Below are 14,030 nucleotides of genomic sequence, written 5' to 3'. Positions count from 1 at the left end.
AATGCAAAAACACAACATGTTTTTCTACACACACCCCACATAAACACACATACATCCATCAAATAATCATCTGTAGAGATTAGCTGCTTCATACAAGGAATCAGCTCTAAGAGGTTGTTGTTGGTGTGCTTCGACATTGGAGGAAATGTTTGTTTGGACAAAACACAGGGAGCAAGGAGGTGTGGAGCAGCTGTGGAATCCTGAGGCAAGACAAAGGTACAGGCTCAAAGGAGAACAAAGTCATACTTTGGAGGAGAGGATAGGCTCCCTCCCGTGTATCTGGGCAGTGACTCTCCCACAAAAATGGATGAGTGAATAAATAGATGAAAGTTATGCTTCTTTATTTGAACAGCCACAGTGAAATCTGCTTTCTGACTGTAATATTTCAATAATGATGTTTTTCCCTATTAACCTTGCTTGTATTTTTTCCCCTAACATGTAAGTGTTCTCTAAGACAATTCTAAGATGTATCCTTTGTATTTGGCCTCTGATAAAAGCCAATAAAAATGGGTGTGGAAGGTTTAGGTGAAATTTACATCAGGGTCCTAAAGGCAGATCATTGGATTATAGAACTTAATGTATATATTTCAATTTCCACTCACTAAGATTGTTACACACTTTTCTTATATAAATGAAATCTATTTAAAGGTCAGTAGAAAAAAGCTGGCCTTGGCAATGGTGCATTTTGTTTGCTGCCTGAATTGGAATAGAAATTATGGCACCTCAGTCTTTTCATGACAAAGTTTTTTTCTTAGGAGTTCCATGTTTCCACCTTTGGCACAGTGGTAGAAGACATTTAAGTAATTCAATTATAATTTTAAAGTAGTATTAGGTCAGCATAAAATGTCAGCTGTGTTTATCCTGCAATGCCTGGGTTAAGAGTGGTAGAATTCAATATCTCATAGCAGTATACAATCATGTAATTTCACAGCTTTGGAGAAATTTCTTCTCTCTAACAATGCCAAGAGTTTATTTGGCTGAATTTTTTCCTTCGAACTATGTTCAAATATTACTGTAGTCTGGGGTTTTTTGGGCCAACGTTATTTCTAAGCATGCCTCCATTTTATAATTTTTCAATTATAATGCCAAGAGATTGGTCACAGGGGTAAAGGGCAAGCTCTATAGAACCCACATCATTCTATTGTTGACCCAATCCATTATCTCCTGGCTTACTACATTATCTTAAGCTCCTCTTTTCTGTTTTATTGTTCCTAATCTTTAAGCACAAAAAAGTACTGCTAATGTCCTTTGGGCATTCCCAAGGGTAGAAAAACCATTGATTAATTCCTTCACAGTTTCTATTATATTGGGCTACATGCTATGAACTATGGACATGAATATGGATAATACTTGTCTTCAAAGAACTTACTGGTTTGAAAGCAAGAACACTTTCTAACTAATTAAATCAAGGGCTATGGGTCTATTGTCAGAGTACTTGCAGGCAAGAGTGAGATTCCAGAAGTAGAATTCACAAAATTTGCCTATAGGGTCAAGAAAACTCTTACCCTTGGGGCATCTGGGTGGCTCAGTCGGTTAAGGGTCCAACTCTTGATCTCAGCTCAGTTCTTGAGCTCAGAGTTGTGAGTTGAAGCCCTATGTTCAGCTCCATGCTGGGCATGGAGGCTACTTAAAAAAAAAAAAAAAAAAAAAAAAAAAAAAAAGGCAGTCCTACTCTTATTCTCTCAAGTCAAGGGAGGAGTTTAGATTAATGACTTCTTAGCTCAAGGAAATCCTAAATATCGTGACTTGACAATGTGGAAGGAAACCCCTTGGAAGAAATTCTAAGGAGGGTGACTCCATAATTACTTAGTTTCTCTTTTCTAGGCTTTGTGACATAGGGTTTATACTAGTGTCCAAGGACTGTCATAACTAAGTACCACAAACTGAGTGGCTTAAAACAGTAGAATTTCATTGTCTCGTGGTTCTGGAGGCTAGAAGGCTGAAGATGTCGGCAGGGCTTTGCTCCCTCTGTAGGAACTGTCCTATGCCTCTTAAATAGTTGTAGTAACCTCACATGTCTCTTGGTTTACAGCCCTCCATCTTCACATGGCATTCTCTCTATGCATCTTCATGTGATCTTCCCCTTGTGCATGTCCTTCTATGTGTCTACATTCCCCCTTTTATAAGGACACCAGTCGCACTGGATTTGGAAATGTCACATTCTGAGGTACTAAGGGTTAAGACTTCAACATATTGGGGAGGGGGCAGTACAGGGAGAGACACAATTGAGTAGGAATAATGAAGCTAAAAAGAGGTCATTCGTGTGGGCCCCAATCCAATGTGACTAGTGTCCTTAACAAAATTCAACCCATAATGGGGCCTGTAGTGGATACCATTGCTACTCTGCCCAGAGCCTCGTAAGTACAGGTGGCCTAATCTCCAGTTGTGGTGAATGTTGCCTCATGATGACTCAAGCTGCCCTTCTCCTGATACTTGTCTCTGGACAACTGGGAACTACCTCAATTTATAGACTAGGACCACCCTCAGACCACTCGCAGGTCTCTTGACTCAAGTTGGCACTAACTTTGTGGCACACTTTGTACTCAAGAACTTGCACAAAGATTCATGCTGAGGCTAGTCTTCAGCTGAAATTACATCTTTGCTTAGCTTGGTTCTCCAACCCTATCTTGCTTCCCTCTCTCCTGTTGTGCTGAGAACATCTGTTAATAAATCACGTAAGAATCTTGTGGTAGGCAGAATGATGGCCCCCAAAGATGTCCACATACTAACCCCCAGAATCTGTGAATATGTTTGGTTGCATAGCAAAGGGGAAAATTTGCAAATGGAATTAAGATTGCTAATCAGCTGACCTTAAAATAGATTATCCTGGATTATCTGGGCAGAAATAATCCGTAATCACAGGGATCCCCGCAAGTGGGAGAGAGGAGCAGAAGAAAACAGAGGGAGCTGTAATTACAGGGGAATGTTTAGAGAGATGCCTTGTTGCTGACTTTAAAGATGGAAGAAATGGGCCATGGGCCACAGAATGCAGTCTAGATGCTGGGGAAGGAAAAACAAAAACACTCTCTTCTAGAGCCCTAAGAAAGAAATACCACCCAGTCCAAAATCTTGATGTTTAGCTCAGGGAGACCCCTGTAGGACTTCTGACCTCTGGAACTGTGAAATAATAAATTTGTGTCATTTAAAGCCACCATGTTTATGGTAACTGGTAACAGCAGCAATAGGAAGCTAATGCGAATTCTCCGTTTCAGGCTCCATTCTTAGGAAACCTGACCTAAAGCACAGACTTCTTTCCCACGTACCAAGGAGGTGCCATTTCCAATTGTCATGGTTTCCCTACTTCAAAACAAATAGATAAGCAAATGTACAGACAGCTTGCTGGCCCTATAGCAGCACAACGATGAAGGGTCTGAACTGTGCATGCCGGCCATCTGTATTTCCAGCCTTGTACCATCACTCTACGAGGGCAAGACACTTTTTTTGGCCTCCTTTCTTTCCATATATAAGAAGGTGATAGTAGCAACGAATCCAGAGGGTTGTTGTGAGTTAATACATGAAAAGTGCTTAGAATTTTGGGACTGTTCAATGAATTTTAGCCATCTTTGTTTCCATTGCCTAAAAAGGTCTGCATTTTGCTTTTCTCTGAAGATAACGGGGGCAGTCATGAAATAAGCTGACATCATGATTTGATGTGCAAATACATACCAGTTTAAAACTTGTATTTTATTATCCATCACAGAAAAAATATTATGGGGGGGGGGAGACATTAGCTATTAGGGGAATGTCTGCATAATTTTCAGCTTTATCACCAAAGCCTTAACTATTTGATAGAAACAGAAGAGATCTGGAATTCCTATGATTTATTTCAACTGTGTTTAAATCTATTCTACAGAGGATACCCTGAATGAAGTAGCATTTCTTAGTCTGTTTTAGAGCCTAAAATGCAGATTCTTGAGCCCCTCCCCCACCACCACTTTGAGAAAGAGGCCTAAATGGTAGCCTTCTTAGTGATTTCCCCACTACTCTCCATGATTCTGAGAACAGTCCTCAAGTTGCTGAGTGATTTTGTGCAATAATCTAAATGTTTCTACAGTATTAACATTTGATAGCAAAGTATTTGTGTGGGAGAATCTTTGGATGCTTTGTTCTCTCATGATTATCCCTGAAACACAATTAGAATTGGTCAGCCTGAACAGTACATTTGGATTCAAGTGATTGAAACATCAGCAAATTTCTATTTCTTCAGATTAAATCTTCACATTGTCCCTAAGTCATTGTTTAAATACACATAAGAGTGCAATAATATTTTATTGCTTGAAAAAGATGAGCATACTTAATTTTAAAACTCCTTAAAATATATTATTCAATCTAAAGATTTGATCTGCCTCCAGAATGGCAATTTTTTTTTTTTTTTAAGAATGGCAAATTTTTAAAAGCAGTATTAAGGCAATCGGCCACTTAAAGATGAATAACTATTATAGAACTGGGGAAAGTTCTTGGCAGGAAATGGCTGGGGAAAGGGGAAAAAAGGATGCAGAGAGATTACTGGGTTTATATTCCATTGATTTATTAATCTGTATTGGTAATGTGGGCTTGGGGAGGCAATTGACCATTGTAATATTTAATGGCATTTTCTATTAAGCAATGTGTTTTTCATGTTCCCTTTTGCCACACAGTGTGCTCATAATGTGGAGAAGGGAAAGAAGTATGAGGTATGGTTCCTGACTTTTGAGACCTTAACATTTAATAGTAGAAATGAGACAAGACTGTTAAAGCATGTATATATGTATGCACGCATGTGTGTCTAAACATATTAGAAGTACACACATATATTTATGCTTTATAAATTGATACCTCTGTATTTATGTTAAATATCTCAGGAATGAAGAATGATTAGACACTAAATTGCATCATTTAGATAAAAATTTACTGTAAAACTTCAGAGAAGGAAATATCAACAGGAACTGAAATAATCAGAAACTTAATTCAGGACTTCGTGACCTGTGTTAATTGTCTCCAGTATTTTGAGCATTTTAAGTTTGTGCATCTTGGGTTTGATAATAGATGGCCTGGTGCTTGCCAAAAGTTGGGTCTTTTCTTTTCCTCCCACATAACACTTGTATTAACTCATTATTCACAGTGACTAGTTTTAAAAATCAACTATTGTACAAGTCTCTTAGAAAATTAAAGAAAAAAAAATCCTGTCAGCATAATGGCTTAGCCAGAAGAATAGGGACATGTTATTGAACTGACACAAGGGCCTTTGCAGACTTTCGTTTATTTAGATTTGTTATGTGGAGGTACCATTTTAAAAGCAGAAGCAACATAGAAGGTTTCTGAAGCGTCAGAGCTAGTATGGGACAGTTTGTGACTCAAGTCTTACCCCAGGTACTGCAGCAAGTTGGAGTATTTATTAGCATTTAGATTTTCAGATATCTTCAGCAATCCATCTTTCAGAGATTTTTATCTCCTTGGAAGTATGTCTGAGGTGAATCCTTTTATTGGTCCTGAAAGGAGTCTAGTCTAATGATACCAGCTGAAAAAAGCAATGCAGCACTTTGAAGGAAACACGTCATTTAAGTCTCAAAATAGCACATTTTTAGAAAAAGATTTTATTTATTTGAGAGAGAGAGTGTGTGTGTGGGGGGGGGGGAGGAACTGAGCGTGACGGGGATGGAGGGGAAAGAATCTCAAGCAGACTTTGTGCTGAGCCCAAAGCCTGATGCAGGCTTTGATCTCATGACCCATTAGATCATGACCTGAGCTGAAACCAAGTATTGGATGCCCAACTGACTGAGCCGCCCAGGTGCCCCAGTACGTTTTTGTCAAGTACAAGCCTGCAATTGAAAATTATTCTTGTGTGCTTCAAAATTCTCATTTAACATTCCTGGAACCTACATTTTGTGTACAGACTTACTGGAGTTAGAAAATTCAAAGGGTAAGTCATTAAGGAGTTTAGTATTATGTGGGACATAAATAAAGACTTGATTTTTATTATACTTTAAAATTAATTTGGTTAGTATATAGAATGGACACTATGCATACATACAACATTTTACAAGTATAAAGTATCTCCCAATCATCCAGTTTTTGGAGAGAGCCCCAGTCACCAGCCCTGGTATTTCTTTCCGGAGACGTTCCTGAGCACATAGGCTTGACTCATAAAATACAAACATCAAATATGATACAAGTTTCAACTTTGTAGTGGTTGCATAAAAAAAAAAAAAGCAGAGAAAAATGCCAGTGATGAATTAAATTAGAAATCCTTAGGTCTTACCGATGATGCCACTTAGAGAAGTTTGGTTGTCAAACCTGCGATGGCAAGCAGAGGCTGGACCCATAGAAGGTTGTATTAAGTCAAGGCTAAGGAAGGAGAATATCTGAGGTGGTGGCCTCATGTACATTGACCACTCTAACGGCTGAAGCAACTTGCACCCAAATGATGGATATAATTCCCATTGCTTACAATCATTATCATTGTATTTCTTGATCCTAAGAGACTGCATTTTTTACAACTGCAGTTGGTAGACTATTTCCTCACTAATGTCCCATAAAAGAGTGGTATTCAAACTTGAGTAAGCATCAGAATCACACTGCCAGCCTATTAAAAATGCTTTTTCTCCAGCTGCAACCACACGGGATTTTGACCCAGAGGATCTGAGGTAAGGTCTGGAGCCTGCATTTTTGTTGAGTCACTTGCATGATGCTGTGCATGGTCCTGCACAGACCGTACCGCACAACTGGAGAAAGTCCAACAGGGAGAAGCATGGAGAATTTGGGGGGTTGTCCAAGCCCGATGTCAGGTACACACAAAATGAATGTTGATTTTACAGTTCACTTCAGGCCCTTTCCTGGTTTTTTCATGTTTGAAATCACTGAAGATCAGCTCTAAGTCCAAATGTTCAGGCAACTTTGAGTCAAACTCTAAAATTACAACCATAAACTTAATGTGCATTTTTCCTCGCTGAATGCTTAATTTTTCCTCACACAACAGGTAGCCTAGTTTATATGAATAAATGAGGAAATTTATGTGAGCAATTTTAGAACCTGGTGGGTAAAAATTAACCTCCTGTATCTTATGCTTTAACACAGGGGGGACTTTACTCATTCCTACTAATCAGTATTCCTTTTCATTCCTTTTATTACAAAAGGAGCTATGATCTACCTTTGCAAAAGAGCTTTTCCCTTAATATCACAATATAATTTTCTTTGACATGTTATATTCGTTGAAACTTAATCTGAGAAAATTATATCAGCTGGAATTGGCCTTGGCACCAGCATTTCAAAATTTTATATTTAAATTAATTGTGCATATATAGTACCATGCTGAGAGTCATTTTCACAGAATGTAGCCTACCTTGTTAAGTAACCAAGAGTTAAGCATTTTGGCATTCTTTAACTTTTCAAAGTCACCAGGACCAAGGATAGCAATTCTTCATGTACATTCAAGGCTATTCTGTGTCCCTACTCTTGCCTTGGGTTCAGTGCTACTGACCTAAGATTCCACTTGTTTTTTACTCTTTGCCCTGCACCGCCCCCTCCCCCATCTGATAGTTGGCTGTAATGGCATTGGCAGGGCTATGTGCTCAGGAAATTCAAGACTCCAATTTGGGCAAAGCTATCTCCACTTGACAGCTAGTCCCCCTACCCAAATTGCCATAGCAACCAAAAAGATTGCAGGTGCCTACATTATAGAATCACACACTGAACAGATGCCTTCATTTACAAGCGGTGCTTTGTTGAATCTGAATGGTTCAAGCAGCTGCAAACAGAATTACTCCTCCTTCTGAGATTTTAGAGTGTCAAACTGCAAAATATCCATGACTTGTTATGATGAAGAGCGAAGTGGAACGGAAAAGATAGCTCACCCTGGAGGTCAATACTGCATGTGCACACACGAACACACACACACACACACACACACACACACACACACACACCCTCTCTTCCTTATTCACTAAGCAGTCAGCTATAAAAAGTATATAATGAGTATGTTGATGACATGAACTGCTTACAATTAGAACTGAGGCAAAATCTGGTTGGAATACAGCAAGAGAAAACAGATCAAAGATCTTTCTCCAAAAGGGGTCTTGTCTAAAAATGGACATGGCAGATGGCAGATAACTGACAATATATGGGAGGTGTTGCTGGACTTCCTGAACAAAAACATAATGCCAGAAATTCTTAACATTGATTAACCCTTCCTTCAGATTTGGGGATTGAAGACTTCAAAAGACTACAAGTATGCTATGTCTCTGGAAAGGCAGTGACGTAAATGTGATCACTCTTAATATAACTGGTACGAATGAATATATAGGGGTATTAGAAAATAGATTCCAACAAAGGTCACGAGACAATAAAAGAGGTCAAATAATCTGTGAAGGTCTTCTGTAGAGTAGGTATAGGAGAGTATGCAACTTCAACATTGAACCAAGAACAGCACATGGATATTGAGACCAATTCTGAGTGAAGGGGACCAAGGAGGAATATTGAAAGGAACCTCGAAGTAGGTTACATTCATTTACTTAAAAACAGCTGATGTTTCTCTTTCCTGTAAAACAGGCAAGCAAATTTCTAGTGGCCTTCCAAATGAAGTGGGAAATCCAAGCAGATAATCAGTCAAAAACCAGAACATTTTTCTTAGTGTGTTTACTGATGGATTTTAAATGTCTATTCCTTATACTCATGAGATGTGTTGTCTCTGATATTCCTCAGTATATTTCAGCAATGAAGACCAATTAGATGCAAAAAGTATTAAAAACTTTAGGCTCATCATCATATTTCTTAAACAATTAAACAGACATTTAATAAGCAGTAGGGAAACTTATCAACCATGCCGTTGACATTACTGATTGTATATCCAGAGCAAGCAGCAGATTTTTAGGCCTGAAACCAATGATTCTCACTCCTGGAAGAAAACTTAAGAGTATGAGCCTAAAATCCAAAAAGAAAATTTTATTCAAGACACAAAATCAAACTTCTTGAAGGCAAATTTCATTAAATAGAACAAATAACAAAAGCAAGGAAGAAAATTGCTTTTTCTGCATATTTCTGTATTGACGGCCAGTGTTAAAACTATTTTAGCCAATGTGTTTTGAGAAACCAGAAAACCTATTCGTTTGCGCTTTGAGCCGCACTGAAAGGCAAGATCCTGGCTTGTACTCGATGTCCTCTCACTTAGGCCTAGAGGCTTCCCTTTCATATAAACTACCTACAAGTTCATGGCCACTCAACTCATAATTAGCATTATGGCACAGAGGGAAGAGTGGATCTGAAGACAGGCCACTTTTAGAGGGTCTGAAGATAATGTGAACAGTTTCCTATTGCCATGTATAAGCTGCTCCCAAACTTAATGACTTAAAACAACAATCATCTATTATTGTTTACGAGTTTGTGGGTCAGCTAAACATGACTGCTGATCTAGGCCAGGCGAGGCTCGTTTTGGCTGTGTTCCTTCACTATCTGCAGATAGGTAACAGTCACCCAGAGTCTGGCTGTCAGCTAGTCTCAGCTGGGATGGTTCTTCTCGGCTCTGTGTATCTTTTCTCTTTCAGCAGGATGAGAGTTGCTGACATGGTAGGTAGTGGGGGCCAAGAGAATCCGCAGAAATGTGAAAACCTTCCTGAAAGTCATGTTCATATCTACACAACTTGGCTTACATCGCATTCTCTTGGCAAAAGCAAGTTACAAAACCACTCTAAATATAAGAAAGTCAAGAAATTGACTCCATCTCTTGACAAGAAGAGCTGCAAAGAACTATGGCAATTTTTACCACAAACAATATATTCAGGGAGGATAATGTGTCCTCCACCAACTTCCCAGAGAAAAATACAGCTTTTATAGCACAGTATTATAAAAGTATCTAAAATTTCTGGAGACACCTACCACTTTGAGTTGACATACCTGAGCCCTGTGCTCCCAACTATTATGCACAAACTATGACAGAAATTGACTTTTTCAGGCACATATTAAGACCCAATTGTACATGCAGTGCAATTTTGGGTTGTTCAGTAAATATTACTGAACTGACTGGGAAAATCTTAAAGAGCAGAAGAAAAAAGAAACCCGTCTATCCCAAGCATAAATCGCCTCAGGTTCTGCAATATTCCATGAAGTATTCCCCTCACCCTGGCTCTTTTGGTTTGGCCGATTTTCCCTGTGGCTAGGAAAACTGAGAAATGTTAATAAATTTACACACATAATATTGATTTTAAGCTATTTGTAGGGGATTGTTTAGAAATTAGTGAAAGGTACATTATGGAAAATTTGTTTTTGTAAGTAAATGTATTTTATCTATGAATTCACATCTAGTTCCAAACTAGATTTTAAACACTTACAAGCATATAAGTTAGACTCAATTTTAAATAAGCTTTAAAATAAAAAGATAAGAAAAAAATGCATCACAAATGAGATTAATACACAAAATAAACATCTTGAATGTTTATACAACGAGCAAATACTTGCCTACACCATTTTTGGCAACTAATGCAAAGAACGGAACAGAACCAAACTCCACAATGTAGTAGGGTGGACTGTGGAAGCGGTAGCTTTTTCTGCCTCCTATTTTCATATTCTCCTTTAGACAGCACCATATCCACTTTTATACTCCTGACAGGAATAATCAGTCATGGCGAAAACGGATTTACACATTGAGTCAGCAGTTTGTAAATCAACTAATCTGCCTTACAAATTGAGAAAAACTTCTCTCTTAAGTTTGTAAATTCTCTATACCATTTCTTTTCCTGTCCACTGAAAATGGATATTTTACAAGTTAAAAATCTTAGCAAGTAAATAATATCGTACTTGGAAGAAGAGCAATAGATACAACCTGTGTTTGAGGTTCGATAGTTTTAAGGAAAATGTATTTTTTCCAATATTTTAGTCTAGAAAAGTGTTGGTCACTTAGAAGTATTTGTTGCTGTTTAGCTACAGTCCATAGTCTTTTAAACCTTACTTTACCCATCAGTGGGAGACTACCTTCGTTCGATGACTACCAGGTCAGCAAGATTAGTAGACTAGTCAGGAAACCCTGGCCTGAGTTTGGCACTTGGGATCCGTGAATCATGATGAACAACAAAAAGTAAACAGTCCAAAGTTGGAGTCGATGCAGGTCACACATACAAAATGATTATTATTTTTAATTTTAATGAGTAGCCCAAACAAGTTTTGTGATTCTTTAAAATCCCCCCCCACCCCGTAGCAATAACCACAAAAAAGTAAGGACACCCTGTTCTGATTTTTTTTTTTAAGATTTTATTTATTTATTTGACAGAGATAGAGACAGCCAGCGAGAGAGGGAACACAAGCAGGGGGAGTGGGAGAAGAAGAAGCAGGCTTATAGTGGAGGAGCCTGACGTGGGGCTCGATCCCAGAACACCGGGATCACGCCCTGAGCCGAAGGCAGACGCTTAACCGCTGTGCCACCCAGGCGCCCCTCTGTTCTGATTTCTTTATCCTTTTTTCTCTTTGCTTTTTTCTGAATGATAAAGAGGGACTTTGTTGCTACCAGAAACCAGCAAAAGCTCTCTTGATTACACCATCCAAGTGTTTCTGAATTACTTGCTGAGAAACTCCCACAAGCATGATGCAGTCTCCCTGCCCTTTGATCTGACACAGACTTTTCTGTACAGCACGAGTCCTGCCCTTCTCATGTGGTACAGACAGCCTTGTCTCTGTGGGGTTGCAGTTACCAGCCAAGCATGAAAAACAGCACATGGATTAGAGGGCATGATACAGTAAAGAGACAGATAGTTAAGTGTTACTGTCTAAGAGGGAGAATGTAATCAGGAGCACTTTATTAAGAAATCACTGGTTTGAGGAATGAAGCACTTTAGAATGGAAAGTCTAGAATTCTATACAGCAAGTCTATAAAGTTGGAATGTCACCATACTGCTCAGTCATATGTTTTGTTTTAAATAAGCTCTAAAGAGTGACCAAATCAAGGTACATCAGGGCCAGTTTCCATCATTCCTTGCAACAAAAACCCTTTCAGTTATTGGTGATAATGTTAAGGTCAGAAAACTTGAAAGAAAAAGCGGTGTTATATATGTATGCGATAAATTGAGTATTACCGTGTAAGTATGTAAATTCCAAGTTGGCACTATCCCTAGTCTCTATTTCCTCTGGTATATAGTTATTAGAAAGAAGAGAGGGACGTTGAAATCAAGACCCTCTCATAAAAAAATAATTTTATATTTGGCACCTAGAATATAAGGCAAAAGCAACTATAATTCAGTTAGGAACTGTGATGGGATTGCAAAGAGTGTATCTGCTACCCACGCACATCAAGTATTTTTTTTTTTTAAAGATTTTATTTATTTGACAGAGATAGAGACAGCCAGCGAGAGAGGGAACACAAGCAGGGGGAGTGGGAGAGGAAGAAGCAGGCTCATAACGGAGGAGCCTGATGTGGGACTCGATCCCAGAACGCCGGGATCACGCCCTGAGCTGAAGGCAGACCCTTAATCGCTGTGCCACCCAGGCGCCCCACGCACATCAAGTATTATACAAAATATTTCCTTGAGCTTTGATTTCAATCGTGCATCTCTAAGTGAGTATCCTGCCCTTCCAACAGACACAGATAGTATAGTCCCAGCAAGATCATGGTGACAGGATGACACAAGGTTGGCCAGATCAGTGAGGGCAGTCAAAACAATAGAAAGATTATAGGGCAGGACACAAAGGAAGGGACTGTGAGAACCAACCATATGCACCCTAAAGAGGGAGGACATGATTATAGGATACAAATATCTTAGAGGTAAGGGCCTAATTGGAAAAAAGGAAATTAGCATGACAGTGACAAATGGCCTAAATTTCCTTTTCAAGGAGGAACAGCTGAGCCAAAGTAATAATAATTAAAACAGAAGTTCTTAGAGCAAAAGTACGTTGAACCTGATACTGAAAAATGTCTCTGCATTAAGAGGTGATTAATATTTAAAGTCCTTATATCTAAAATGAAAGTCATCTTCCATCTAAATTCTCCACCCTCCTTTCTTCTTTCCCTCTTTCCTTCTTTTCTACCAGCTCTTCATGACATGCCATTCTCCTGGTTATCCTGGATTAAGATGCTGCTGATATTTTTAATGTCTTCTCTACCTTTTCTCATCACATTCCTCACATTCAGCCGCAGAGTCCCATCGCTTTTGGTCCTCAAGGATCTTCTCACCTGCTGTTGAATGTGTCTTCCAAATGTACAACTATGATTTTGTCGTTTTCCTGAACAGAAACACTTAAGGATGCCCCCACTCCTCTAAAGAATGAGAGAATAGCTACTCCTTGAATTCAAGCTTCTCCTTTGAATTCAACGTGATCCAACCTCCAGCTTTACCTTGTGTCTCCTCACACACTCAAGGGCACAGCTCTTTCCAAGCATACTCTCAGCTTTCTTTTCCTAGTCTTCTATTTTAGAAGTTCCTCTGCATGTACGCCTGCTCTTCAAAACTCAGCTCCACTGGTCTTCATAAAGTTTCTGAGACCCTAGAAGAAAGCAACCTCTTCTTCAGAAGCACTTGGTCACTGCATTTCTAATTACCATGATGCCATTCTAATTTGTTTAAAAAGAGTTTGCGTACTTGTCACAGCTCCTCCAAGTTGCACTGTAGGCTTCCGGAGAGTAAGAATCCAGCCTATTTATCTACTGTGTAGACTATTAGGTGCTACATATACAAAGTTTGAATAAATGCTTGAGAATGATTGCAGTGATTAAGATTAATTTTAAAAGTTGTCTTACTTAAATGTGAATGAATTTAGACTTAACAATTTAAAGAGGTTGCCATTCTTACCAAAGTAAGGAGAAAAAGAAAGCAAACTCAATGCTATTTCATTCTAAATAAAGTGAGTAGCATTTGCCTCCTCTAATTGGTAACCAAGCTTATCCCAACTAGCCTCCTGCTGGGCTCAGCTGTTTCATATCACCAAACTACTTACCAAAGAAAATTTGTGTACACGGAAAGAACATATAACAATGTTGATAATGGCTATTTCTGAAGTAGACTATTTGAGCTAATTTTTAATACTTTTTCATCTATTTCTGCTCTTTTATAGAATATTTATGGCATTTAGAAACAAGA

Source organism: Ursus maritimus, unplaced genomic scaffold (genome assembly GCF_017311325.1).
Source record: "Ursus maritimus isolate PB19 unplaced genomic scaffold, ASM1731132v1 scaffold_5, whole genome shotgun sequence".
Classification (NCBI taxonomy): Eukaryota; Metazoa; Chordata; class Mammalia; order Carnivora; family Ursidae; genus Ursus; species Ursus maritimus.
Note: the sequence above shows the minus strand (reverse complement) of the source record.